Source organism: Pseudonaja textilis, chromosome 9, assembly GCF_049901715.1.
Source record: "Pseudonaja textilis isolate UNSWEBS1 chromosome 9, rPseTex1.2, whole genome shotgun sequence".
Taxonomy (NCBI): Eukaryota; Metazoa; Chordata; class Lepidosauria; order Squamata; family Elapidae; genus Pseudonaja; species Pseudonaja textilis.
Genome location: NC_141998.1, coordinates 5048813 through 5061960, shown reverse-complemented (window position 1 = coordinate 5061960; position 13148 = coordinate 5048813). Strand labels below are relative to the sequence as shown.

The window sequence follows — 13148 nt, the reverse complement described above, 5'->3', positions numbered from 1 at the left end:
CTCGCTGCTCCTCTGAGTTGCTCCCCCTGCAGCTGGCAGCGGGAAGACCGAAGCCGCAGGCTCACACCGGCGCTTTCCGTCCGGAACAGCGGAGGCTTCCTACTCCGCCTCTCCGCGCCTGGCAAGCTCCGGCGCCCTCGCGGTTGGGGAAGGGCTCCCCGGCCGCGCCACTCCCGGGTCTCTGGAGCTTGTCGGGAGGACCACAAACGTGTCTCTCGCAGCTTTCTTTCCTTCCCGGAGCTGCTATCGGGCCTTCTGCCAGGGGGTGGCAATTGCTCCGGGGCTCCTTTGCAGCCGGGCTGGGCGGGGGGAAAGCAACACCTGTTTGGAAGTGGGGTTAAGTCAGGTGTCTCCTGACCTGGGTCAGCTCAGCGTCCCTTCTCTGCAAAGCTGCCTTCCTGCGTCCGGGAGCCGAGAAAGGTAAGCGCTTTCCCTGCCCCTGAAATGCGGTGGCCCCGGGCGCTGGGAAGGCACCTTGAACCCGCCTTGCGTTGCGCAACCCCGGGGAAGGGGCGATCCTTTGCCTGCAGGAGGGAAAAAAGTTTTTCCCTCTTTCTTTTTTTTCAAAGGACATTTGGAAGGGAATTTTTTAAAAAATCCGGTTGCTTCCAACCGCTCGCTAACCGAGACTAGAAACAGAAGCCTAGAGTAAGTGGAGTTGGAAAGGAGTTGTCGGGGGGGTAAGATAGCTGCAAAAGTATTTTCTGCGATGGATGAGAAGTACAGCCTGAATCGATTTTGCAACCAGGGCTGTATTCTGTACACGGGTGTGTGTGTGTGTGTGTGTGTGTGTGTGTGTGTGTGTGTGTGTGTGTGTGTGTGTGTGTGTGTTCTGCCGTTTTGCCTTTAACGCTTCGGCTACTGTTGACTCTGTTGTCAGGTTTGTTTGCTGTATTAAGCTTTGGCGTTACCTCTGTAAATAGCAAGCAGGCACTCGGTGCTCTTTTGCATGGCGAAGGCATCAACCAACGCAGGCATATTCCTTAAATGTGGCCAAGGAAAGGGGTGGGCACGGGGCGAATATTGAAAAGACGCGGCCTGTCCATTTGACAGCTGGAAAGGAACGGAAGGGAGTAATTCCTAAGAGGTGGAGCAAATGAGGCGTGCATAATAAGCGCACCAGCACGCCTACCATCCCTGTCCTGATGTTCCCTTTTATTCGTATCTATTTCATGTACTAATAATCATGTCTATACTTATATCTGTTATCTAATACATGCTTGACAAAACAAACAAATAAAATTAAAATAAATGAATCTTAGGTTCACGCCAAGAGAGGTTGCGCGTTGGAATACATTGGAGACCACGATTGTACTATGCCCTTTCCATAACTTAGGGCAGTGGTTCTCAACCTGTGGGTCGCGACACCTTTGGGGGTTGAACACCCTTTCAAAGGGGTCGCTTAAGACCATTGGAAAACATATATTTTTGATGGTCTTAGGAACGGAGCCATAATTTTATGGTTGGGAGTCACCACAATATGAGGAATTGTACTAAAGGGTCACAGCATTAGGAAGGTTGAGAACCGCTGACTTAGGGGGAAAATGCTGTGTTTTAGCTTGAATTGCTAAGACTCTACTGACCAGAATGTCTTGGGTCTATAAAGGTTTTGCTATTTGCAAGGCGGTAGAAGGCACGAGGAGACAGCTGGTGAACACACAGTGGTTCATTCCTTCAACTATTTTGTGCCGTTTGGATCCTCACTTTGGTAAAATTAAATTCATTCGTTCAGGAAATTAATTCCTCTGCCTTGCAGTATCCTCTTCACACTGTCTGGTTTGTAACTTGGGTGAAAAAAGAAGAGAGAAATCTTTATAGTTGGCAGAAAATTGGGCTAGCTGATACCCTAGAACAGAGGTCTCCAAATTTGGCAACTTTAAGACTTGTGGACTTCAACTCTATGCTGGCTGGAGAATTCTGGGAGTTGAAGACCACAAGTCTTAAAGCTGCCAAGTTTGGGGACCCCTGCACTAGAAGAATATTCAAAACAAGCTTGAAATCAGGCTGATAAACAGAGACAAACACAACCTTCTGTCTATGGAGATTCTCAGTCATCCAGGTCATGCATCTTTGTTTATTTGTTTGTTTGTTTTATTTGTGCGCTTATGCACACCCCCTACAGATCTCTTAGGAAAGGGGTAAGGTCAATAGTAGACAGTCTTAAGGTTAAAGTTTTTGGGGTTTGGGGAAGAAACCACAGAGTCAGGTAGAGTATTCCAGACATTGACCACTGTTGCTGAAGTCGTATTTCCTGCAATCAAGTTTGGTGCGGTTTACCTTGAGTTTGTATCTATTGTTTGCTCTTGTGTTGTTATGGTTGAAGCTGAAGTATTCATTGACAGGTAGGACATTGCAATGTATGATTTTATATACTATACTTAGATCGGACCGAATCCGGCATAGTTCTAGATTTCCTGGGTCTAGAATTTCAACTGCCAAAAAGGCAATGCAAATTTATGCTGTTGAAACATACTTAATGAACCACAGGAGTTACCACTTTGTTCTGTGTTGCTTAGACCCTGCTTAAGTAATAACCAATTCTGGACAGTACATTGAAGAAGGAATTGGCTGAAGTAGAATCAGAGATGAACAGGGAGGATCTGGAGAGAGAAAGCGAAGAAATGGAAATGTTTAGGCATGAGAAAGGATAAGATAGCACTTGCTGGAAATACCTGGAAAAATTTCATTTAAGAACAAAATCACAATGCAGTATATTATCCATTGTTTTAGAGTGCAGAATATGGAATTACAGATCCAATTTACAAGGAGGGCAGATTTCAGTTAAATGTGAGAAAAATATTCAATCAGGATAATTCAGCTATCAAATCAAACCTCCAATGGCTCCTTTCCTTTCCTTTCCTTTCCTTCCCTTCCCTTCCCTTCCCTTCCCTTCCCTTCCCTTCCCTTCCCTTTCCTTTCCTTTCCTTTCTTCCTCCCTTCCTTTCCTTTCTTTCCTTTCCTTTCCTGTCCTGTCCTGTCTTCCTGTCCTTTCCTTTTCCCCTTTCCTTCCCTTTCCTTTCCTTTCCTCTCCTCTCCTCTCCTCCTCTCCTCTCCTTCTCTATTTCCTTTCCTCTCGTCTCCTCTCCTCCTTCTGTATTTCCTCTCCTCTCCTCCCCTCCCTGTATCCCAGACATATCCCATGAGAATTATCTACTTGATAATTTATACGGGAGATGTCTGCCATCAATATTTTATTTGTCTCATTATTAAGTATTTAGACAAGCACGCAGTAGAGACATCAGTATATCTCCATTCAAAGTGTTACCTCGTTGGAGGACCATCTGTTTGTTTTATTTCCCTTGATATGTCGGACTTCACTTCTTATGATTTGTCAGTCAGCATGGCAATGCAGTTTGATTTAACCACATGGCTGGGGTTTTTATTCCCCCTTGAAATAACACATGGCCCTGTTTGCTGGGGGATCTGGAAAACACCATACTGGGGAAATCCTTGCAAACTAGTCCAATGCTTAGGATGAGTTCATAGGATGAGCTCATAGGATGAGTTCCCTGGGGCAAACATCACCTTGATCTCCCCATGCTGATTAGTTGTTCTGCACCACCCACTTTTCAATCAATCAATGCCAGCAGCTGACTCTTCAAGTGCTGAATTTCTAGATGATCCAGGGGTCCGTCCAGGTAGAGATGACACTTCCTTGTTCTCTACAATGTAAGCACCGACACACCTCCTGTATATATCCTGACATCTAGAATAGGCCAGTTGAAATATTTTACACCTTCTTCTTTTTAAAAAAATCATTCTCTACAACCAAAAAATTCATTATCTGCAATTCATTTCTCAATGTCAACAACTTCGAGATAGGTGGACTTCAACTCCCAAGAAGGCTGGGGAATTCTGGGAGTTGAAATCCACACATCTTGAATTTATCGAGTTGAGAAATATTGCTCTGGGCATTTGCCTTGAGTAATTATTTTTGTCTACTCAGTATTTGTAAATTAACCAGTCTGTTTCAAGCTGCATTCTTCCCCCTTCCTGGACTTTTTTGTTTTTGTTTTAAAGCAATGTTCTCTTCTCCGTTTTCTTTCCTAAAGATTTTTTTTTCCCCTCTGGTTCTCCCTTCCCAGATTTTTCTGAAATTTGTCAGTGCAGCTTGTTTGCTGAAGAGGTCATGGGACTTGTCTAAAAGTGGAGCAATTTTCATGCTTTTTTTTTTCTCTTCGGAGTTTGGTTTTGATTAGATGTCACAAGTCCTGCTTTTCCTTCCAAACTCTTCTCTGTGGGTGGGAGTTTTCCGTCGGCTGTGTTTTGGTGCCTGACTCTCTGGGCTCCTCTGAAGAGAAGCCTTGATCTATCCATAAGAAAGACGTGATTCCCTCCATTTTCTTTTAAACGGACATCAGGTTTGGTTCACAATCGAGTGCGAGAAAGTCAGGGCCCCCAGTGGCTGAGCAACATCTAATGAACAGAACCCTGTATTTTCTATTACAAGTAGTCCTTGACTTACAACTAGAGTCGGGACCAGAATTTCTGTGGCTAAGCAAGGTAATTATTATGGGAGTTGGGCCCAATTTTTCAACCTTTTTTTTTTTTGCCAAAGTTGTTAAGCAAATCACTGCAGTTGTTAAGTGAATCATGTCAGTAAGCAAATCTATCCTCCTTCATTGAGATTAGATTAGATTAGATTAGATTAACAGAGTTGGAAGGGACCTTGTAGGTCATCTAGTCCAGAGGTCTCCAACCTTGGCAACTTTAAGACTTGTGGACTTCAACTCCCAGAATTCTCCAGCCAGCTCTGCTGGCTGGAGAATTCTGGGAGTTGAAGTCCACAAGTCTTAAAGTTGCCAAGGTTGGAGACCTCTAATCTAGTCCAAACCCCGCCCCCAAGCAGGAGACCCTACGCCATTTCTGACAGATGGCAGTCCAGGCTCTTCTTGAAAGCCTTCAGTGACGAAGCTCCCACAACTTCTGAAGGCAGCTTTTGTTCCACTGGTTGACTGTTCTCACTGTCAGAAAGTTTCTCCTTATTTCCAGGTTGAATCTCTCCTTGTTCAGTTTCCATTCATTATTCCTTATCTGGCCTTCGGGTGCTTTAGATAATAATTCCTCTCTGTGGCAGCCCGTCAAATACTGGAAGATGCTACCTTGTCTCCCTTGGTCCTTCTCTTCCTTAGACTAACCATGCCTACTTCCTGCAACCGTTCACCGTATGTTTTAGCCTCCAGTCCCCTAATCATCCTGGTTGCCCTTCTCTGTACTTTTTCTAGAGTCTCAACATCTTTTTTTTATAGTGTGGTGACCAAAACTGGATGCAGTACTCTAAGTATGCTCTCACTAAGGCTTTATAGAGTGGTATTAGTACCTCACTTGATCTTGATTGTATCCCTCTGTTAATGCAATTTAGGATTGCATTGGCTTTTTTGGCTGTTGCCACACACTGTTAGCTCATATTTGATCAGTCCACTAAGACTCCAAGATCCATCTCACAGTTACTCAGTTTGCTTGTTGGAAGCCATCTGGGAAGGTCACAAATAACAATCCCAGGACCTCAGGACAGTGCAACCATCATAAATACATGTTGGCTGCCAAAGCACCAGAATTTTGATCATGTAGGGATGCCAGGTCAGTCAAAAGTGCGCAGAGCAATCGGGAGTTCCTTTTTCCAGTGCTGTTGTAACTTTGAATAGTTGCTAAACAAATGGTTGTAGGACAAGGAACACCTGTATAGAAGGAGAAATACTACAGACCCAATTGGTTGGGTTTTGGTTCTGGTTATAATTTTAGGTTTTCATGTTACTCTATCTCAAAGGGTATCTATATCTGTCTGAAAGAGTCCTCCATCTATCAATCCTTTTTAACTAAACAGTTATTTAGACACTTTTAACTGCTCTATAGAGCAGGGGTCTTCAAACTTGGCAGCTTTAAGACTTGTGGACTTCAACTCCCAGAATTCCTGACCTAACATGACTGGAGGAGGAATTCTGGGAGTTGAAGTCCACTGCCTTAAAGTAGCCAAGCTTGAAACATGCTAAGCCAAGGATCTTCAAACTTAGCAAGTTTAAGTCTAGTGGGCTTCAACTCCCAGAATTCCTGAGCTAACATGACTGGAGGAGGAATTCTGGGAGTTGAAGTCCACAAGTCTTCAAGCTGCCAAGGTTGGAGAGCCCTGCTCTATAGAGCACACCCAACTGATGTGGAACTACGTGACTTATTGCATTAGCTTTTTTGCAACATTACAGCGTATGCTGTTCACTTTTAAAAAAAAAAAAGATTTTTACTGACTTCTAAGACACCCCATATGCCATTCATGTTCTTCAGCTGATTTTGGATGACAGCTCCCCAAATTCCCAGCTGCCATGTCAGCAGGGAATTCCGAGAACTATAATCCCCAGAGGAGCATCAGACTGGGGAGGCTGTTGTCCTTCAGCTGAATCTTCATTCTTTGTCCCTTAGTTCATGGCTCTAATTGTCTCTTAAAGCTCAGCAACAATTTCCCCACCCTAAAAGTCAGAGATTGGACAGCCACTTGTCTGGAATGGGCTGCTCCTGCTTGAGATGGGGGTTGGACTAGAAGACCTCCAAGGTCCCTTCCAACTCTGTCATTCTGTGGTAGTGTTATTATAGTATTGTAACCAGTGGTGGGATCCATATTTTTTTTACTACCGGTTCTGTGAGCGTGGCTTGGTGGGCATGGCAGGGGAAGGATACTGTAAAATCTCCAGTCAGAAGTGGGATTTTCTGGTTCTCTGAACTACTCAAAATTTCTGCTACCAGTTCTCCAGAACTGGCCAGAACCTGCTGAATTCACCACCTCTGGTTGTACCTCTGAAACCACTCCAAGAAAATAGGAACTTAGATCAACTTTTTCATCCTCCCAACGTGCTGTGATTGGAACCGCTGGGATATTCTTAAGAGAGCACCTGAGGTTGAGGAAAGAAATCCATCCTGTGTCCTCAACAAGCCTAAACACATTGTTATGATTAATGTCTGGATGTTTTCTCTCCATCCCAAATTTCTCTCTCTGGCTGTTTTGAATTGGGAACATCCAGGAAGAAGGTTCTTTTTTTTTTCCAGATGAAACCACGGTGGACAATTGTTCCCATTGCCCAAGGATTCACATGAGCACTACAAATTGGCAAGGGGGATAGCAGCCTTTTGGGTGGGGAATGGAAATGTTTGCATGGAAAGTCCAAGGGAACAAGCCGTGAGTCGGTGTTACCAGGTAATGAAATCCAGGACCCTCCCACCCTTAAAAATGTCCCGTGCCAGAAAGAAACTTCATTAGATTAGATTAGCGGGGAAAACAAGGGGCGGTGGGTATATTTACTGACATTTGCTGTTGAGTAATTCCCCTTCTTTGTAGCCCCCCACCCACCCCGCAACATACAGCGATTCTGGGAGATCGGGAATGAGCTTTGATTCTCAGCCAGAGAGGGAGAGGAACGTGGGCAGTCTGGCATGGGATTTGGCACTGGGATTTGGCACGGAGTGATACAAAGCATATCTGGCCAAAGTCCTTCCAAATAAAAGTTTTCATAATACTACAAAAAAAAGGGGGGGGGGTGTTTAACGGTGCTGCTTCATTCCCCTCCTTCTGAGCAAAGTTTGGTAAAAGTCTTGGTTCTGAGTCATTCTGTGACCTGGATTTTGACTTCTTAGATGCCTTGGGAGAAATGACCATACTTGGATTCACACATCATGCTAAGCCATAGTTTTGTGAATTATTACACCACCAGGAAGTAGATTTATATAGTATATGGGGAAATCCTTTGAAGACAGTTCCTTTTAAGAAATAATTATAACAGAATAACAGAAGAGTTGGAAGGGACCTTGTAGGTCACCTAGTCCAGTGGTCGCCAACCATTGAGCCGGGGACCACTGGTGATCCGTGAGAAAATTTTGGTGGTCTGCAGAGAAATGTCACTCCCAAGCAATTAATGTGGAGTGTGAAGGATGTGCGTTTGTGTTTATTTTCATGGTCATGATGTACACTGAAGACGGTGTTTGATTTCGTTGTACGAGGTGCAATGACAATAAAGTAAACTAACTAGTGCAGGCTGCATGGGAACACAAGGCTTGTGTCGCTCGCGTTGCAAACAACACAAAGTAGTGAGGGGAGGGGGGAAAGGGTGGAAGGGGGAAGTTGCCCCACTCGCCACACGCGCCTCGCCTGGCCACTGGGCTGCTTCTTTCTGCTTCTTTCTTCTGCTTTCGGCTGTATGCAAGGAAAGCAGCAAAAGTCTTTCTTTCTCTCCCCCAAATTCCGCCAGAAATGAGTCTTTGGGACCCTGCAAGGCCTCCTGCTCCAAGAGGCTCCAAAGACTCATTTCTGGCAGAGTTTGGGGGAAAGAAAGAGACTTCTGCTGCTTCTGCTGCTTTCCTTGCATGAAGCCAAAAGTCTCATTCTCAGTCTCAGTCTCAGTCTTTCCCTCCCTCCCTCTCTCTCTCCCCGAGAATGGAGCTGGAGACGGCATCCTGTGATCCCAAATAAAGAATGAACGTAGGAAAACGGAGTGGAGAATTTTCCTGCAGACTTTTTTGGGGATATTCCCAGGGTCTCTGGTCCATGGGATTTAAAATATGAGTTTCGTGGTCCCTGAGGTCCAAAAGGTTGGTGACCCCTAATCTAGTCCAACCCCCCTGCCAGATCCTTGTGTGCTTTCCCTTCTGCCATTGCCAGGATTAAAATTATGTTGTGAAATGTTCTTGCCTTGTTTGACTAAGATGGATTTGGCAGAGGGGAGGAGGAACTGTGATGTTCATGCTATCAAATAATTGTCTTATATCTTCGATAGATCTCTGTGGCTTTGTCATGTTCCTCCAGAGAGGGAGAATAATTTATGGTCAGCCCAAATAATCCCTATTTTTCTACACAGTAAAGCAGGGGTCTCCAACCTTGGCAACTTTAAGATTTGTGGACTGCAACTCCCAGAGTTCCTCAGCCAGCTTTGCTGGCTGAGGAACTCTGGAAGTTGAAGTCCACAAGTCTTAAAGTTGCCAAGGTTGGAGACCCCTGAAATAAGGGACTGCAGCTCCATCGTGGAAGGCTTGGCGGTAATGATGCATTGACGGTAGCTTTCAAGTTCGTCTCTGTTCAAAAGAAAAACAACTTGCAGCATCAGAAAGTTGCCTGATTCTGAGAGCTGCCCAAGCTGGATGATATGAGCCAGATATGAGCTGACCTGCCCATTGTAAGAGTGATACAAAAAGCAAAACTCTTAATATGTCTGACAAGGAGACCTGAACAGTTTTAGCCATCGGTTTATTTAATCCAAGGAATAGTCATGAAACATTCCTTCTAGGCCTTTTATCCATCTTTGTAACAATTATAATTTTGATTGGATGGATGGATGGATGGATATATGGAGGGATAGATAGAGATACAGGTAGGTAGGTAGGTAGGTAGGTAGGTAGGTAGATAGATAGATAGATAGATAGATAGATAGATAGATATGGATAGAGTTATAGAGATACAGATAGATATATGTTGGTCAGTAGGTAGGTAGGCAGATGGACGGATGGATAGAATTATGGATAAAAGATAGAGATAGAGATAGATAGAGATACAGGTAGGTAGGTAGGTAGATAGACAGACAGACAGATACAGATACAGATACAGTGATAGATAGAGATACAGATAAATATATACAGGTAGGTAGGTAGGTAAATAGATATAGATAGATAGATAGATAGATAGATAGATAGATAGATAGATAGATAGATAGATAAGATAAGATAGATACAGATAGACAGATAAATAGATAAATAGAAAGAGATAGAGTGATAGATAAAGAGTGATAAAGAGTGATAGATAGACAGAAGACAGAAGATAGACGGAAAGACATTTAGTTGTTAGTAACCTTACTTTAAGCATCATTATGAGGGGCAGTCTGGTAAAGTACCAAGCCCCAAACTAGGAGACCACAAATTCTAGTCTCACCAAAGGCACAGAAACCAGCTCAGTGACCTTGGGCCAGTCACTCACATTTAGTCCTAGAAAGCAGGCAATGGAAAACCACTTCCAAAATGTTACCAAGAAAACTGCATGACTTGTCCAGCTAGTTGCCAGGAGTCAAGACTGAGTAGAAGCCATGAGCACGTATACACACACACACACATATGCACACACACACACACACACACACACACACACACACCTCCTCCTCCTTCTCCTCATCATCCTTATATTTCCCCACCACCACCAAAACAAATAGAGGCCAGACTTTGTGACAGTGACAGAGGAGGACAGATTGGATAGTGACTCCACTAGGAAGCAAATTCCAACTCAGTCGTATAGATCTTTGGTCATAGCAGCAACTCTAAGAGAATTTTGAAGAGCTTTGGATCTTAGTTCACCACTCATTCTATCATGTACTGTCTCGAATTGCTTTCTTTTCCGTGGCAGCAGCTGAAAAGCCAGAGGAGAAAAGATTCATTTATAGACAGGACTCTTTTATCTCCCCTTAAGCAGGAACTTTTCATTCTGCTCCTGCATTGTTGTTTGTCTGCAACATGACATAATTAGCATTGGAAAAGTACAAAGGGCAACGAGAGGAGAAGCAGTACATTCATTCTATCTTTATATTGTTTTAAATACTCTCTAGAGCCTCTGCTGGAAAACCATTCCCTTTAAAAGTTAAATTTAAATTAAATAGAATCCTTTATTGGCCAAGTGTGGTTGGACACACAAGGAATTTGTCTTGGTACAAACGCTCTCAGTGTACATAAAAGAAAAGATACATTCGTCAAGAGTCAAGAATGATCAGGTACAACACTTAATAATAGTCATAGGGTACAATAAGAACAGAATAGAATAGAATAGAATAGAATAGAATAGAATAGAATAGAATAGAATAGAATAGAATAGAATAGAATAGAATAGAATCCTTTATTGGCCAAGTGTGGTTGGACACACAAGGAATTTGTCTTGGTACAAACGCTCTCAGTGTCCATAAGAAAAAAGATACATTTGCCAAGAGTCATGAATGATCAGGTACGACACAATAATAGTCATAGGGTACAATAAGAACAGAATAGAATAGAATAGAATAGAATAGAATAGAATAGAATAGAATAGAATAGAATTCTTTATTGCCCAAGTGTGATTGGACACACAAGGAATTTGTCTTGGTGCAAATGCTCTCAGTATACATAAAAGAAAAGATACATTCGTCAAGAGTCAAGAATCATCAGGTACAACACTTAATAATAGTCATAGGGTACAATAAGAATAGAAGAGAAGAGAAGAGAACAGAACAGAACAGAAGAGAACAGAGTAGAATTCTTTATTGGCCAAGTGTGATTGGATACATAAGGAATTTGTCTTGGTACAAACGCTCTCAGTGTACATAAAAGAAAAGATACATTCGTCAAGAGTCAAGAATGATCAGGTACAACACTTAATAATAGTCATAGGATACAATAAGAAGAGAAGAGAAGAGAATAGAAGAGAACAGAAGAGAACAGAATAGAATAGAGTTCTTTATTGGCCAAGTGTGATTGGATACATAAGGAATTTGTCTTGGTGCAAATGTTCTCAGTGGACATAAAAGAAAAGATACATTTGTCAAGAGTCAAGAGTCATCAGGTACAACACTTAATAATAGTCATAGGGTAAAATAAGCAATTGAATCATATTAGGAAACAGCCAATATAAATTGTAAGGATACAAGTGACAAAGTTACAGTCATACAGTCACAAGTGGGAGGGGATGGGTGATAAGGAGTGATAAGAAGATTAACAGTAATAGTAGTGCAGACTTTGTAAATAGCTGGACAGTGTTGAGGGAATTATTTGTTTAGCAGAGTGATGGCATTTGGGAAAAAAACTGTCCTTGTGTCTAGTTGTTCTGGTGTGGTGTATTTAGTATTGAAGCTTCGTTTACTCTATTCTGTGGTCTAACTTTCTCCATCTTAGAAGTCTAGATGCTTAAAATGCTTAAAAGGGACCTAGCTACCCTGAGAGTTGAAATGCCAATGAAAGTCTCAAGTGGGTAGAATGGTTTAATCTACTTGGAGTCATTGGTCTCTTCCAGGGGCATTTCAGCCTTTAGTCTTCAGATCACAGAACTGTAGGAATGTAATACTTCTTTACCCCACTTGAATTCAGGAGAGGAAAGTGGCCTATAGAAGCTGTCTTACCACATTTACACGGAGTTTAGTTATGTATTTTGGGTCCATTACTATGTATGATTCCTAAAAACAGAGCCTTAGAAATGATAGTTGGATGTACGATTGGTCCAAATGGCCTGGTTCAAACATTATTTCAAACCATATTGTGGTTAGCTAGTTTTTGGCTTAGTACATTGGGCAATTCCAATGATTATGGCTTGCAAACTGCTTTAAAGCAGGGGTCTTCAAACTTGGCAGCTTTAAGACTTGTGGACTTCAACTCCCAGAATTCCTCCTCCAGTCATGTTAGCTCAGGAATTCTGGGAGTTGAAGTCCACAAGTCTTAAAGCTGCCAAGTTTGAAGACCCCTGCTTTAAAGCTTGATGTGTTGTATGGATATAGTAAGGTGTGATTTGTTCATGAAACCATGGCAAAAAACATAGTGAATGCATCAAACCGTTTTCCTTATTTTCCCAGGCTGTTCTTTAATAAGAAAGGTGTCAGGTCTTCTGCAAAATTAGATTTTCTCAGCTTCAGAGGTTTGGGCATGACAGCCAATTTACAATCATCTGTGAAATTTGAATCTCTAACAAAGAGTTGTGTGAATAGGTAAAATAAATAAATAAACTGCAGCAGTCTGTTGGTCTGGTATCCTCTATCACACTTGCAGGTGAAGATTCTGTTAGGACATGTCGCTTTTTTATTTGGTTTATAAATAATATATCATCTTTTGGGTACTGTGCCCTGCCATCTTGTAATAGCATCTCCAGATCAGATTCCAAGTGCGTAGGTTCCCTTGCTCCTTGTCCCCCTCCCTTCTTCCTTCCTTCCCTTCTTTTCCTTCCTTTTCTTCTTCCCCTTCCCTTCTTTTCCCCCCCCTCCTTCCCCTTCCTTTGCCTTCTTTTCCCTTCCCTTTTCCCTTCTCTTCCCTCCTCTTGCCTTGTTTTCCTTTCCCCTTCTCTTCCCTTCCCTTCCCCTTTCCCTTGTCTTCCTTCTCTCCCCTCCTCCTGCCTTGTTTTCCTTCCCCTTCCCTTCTTTCCAATCCCTTCCCTTTCTCCTTTCCCTCCCTCCCTTCCTTCC

General features: G+C 42.9%; 1 protein-coding gene across 1 annotated transcript in view; it reads left to right on the top strand.

Annotated features, from left to right (window-relative positions):
• The first annotated feature begins 585 nt into the window (after positions 1 to 585).
• SORBS3 (sorbin and SH3 domain containing 3) overlaps positions 586 to 13148 on the top strand; it is an 80872-nt gene continuing 68309 nt past the window's right edge. Inside the window, 1 exon segment of the mRNA XM_087938666.1 lies at positions 586 to 648. The gene's annotated coding sequence lies outside the window, so the exon portion shown is untranslated.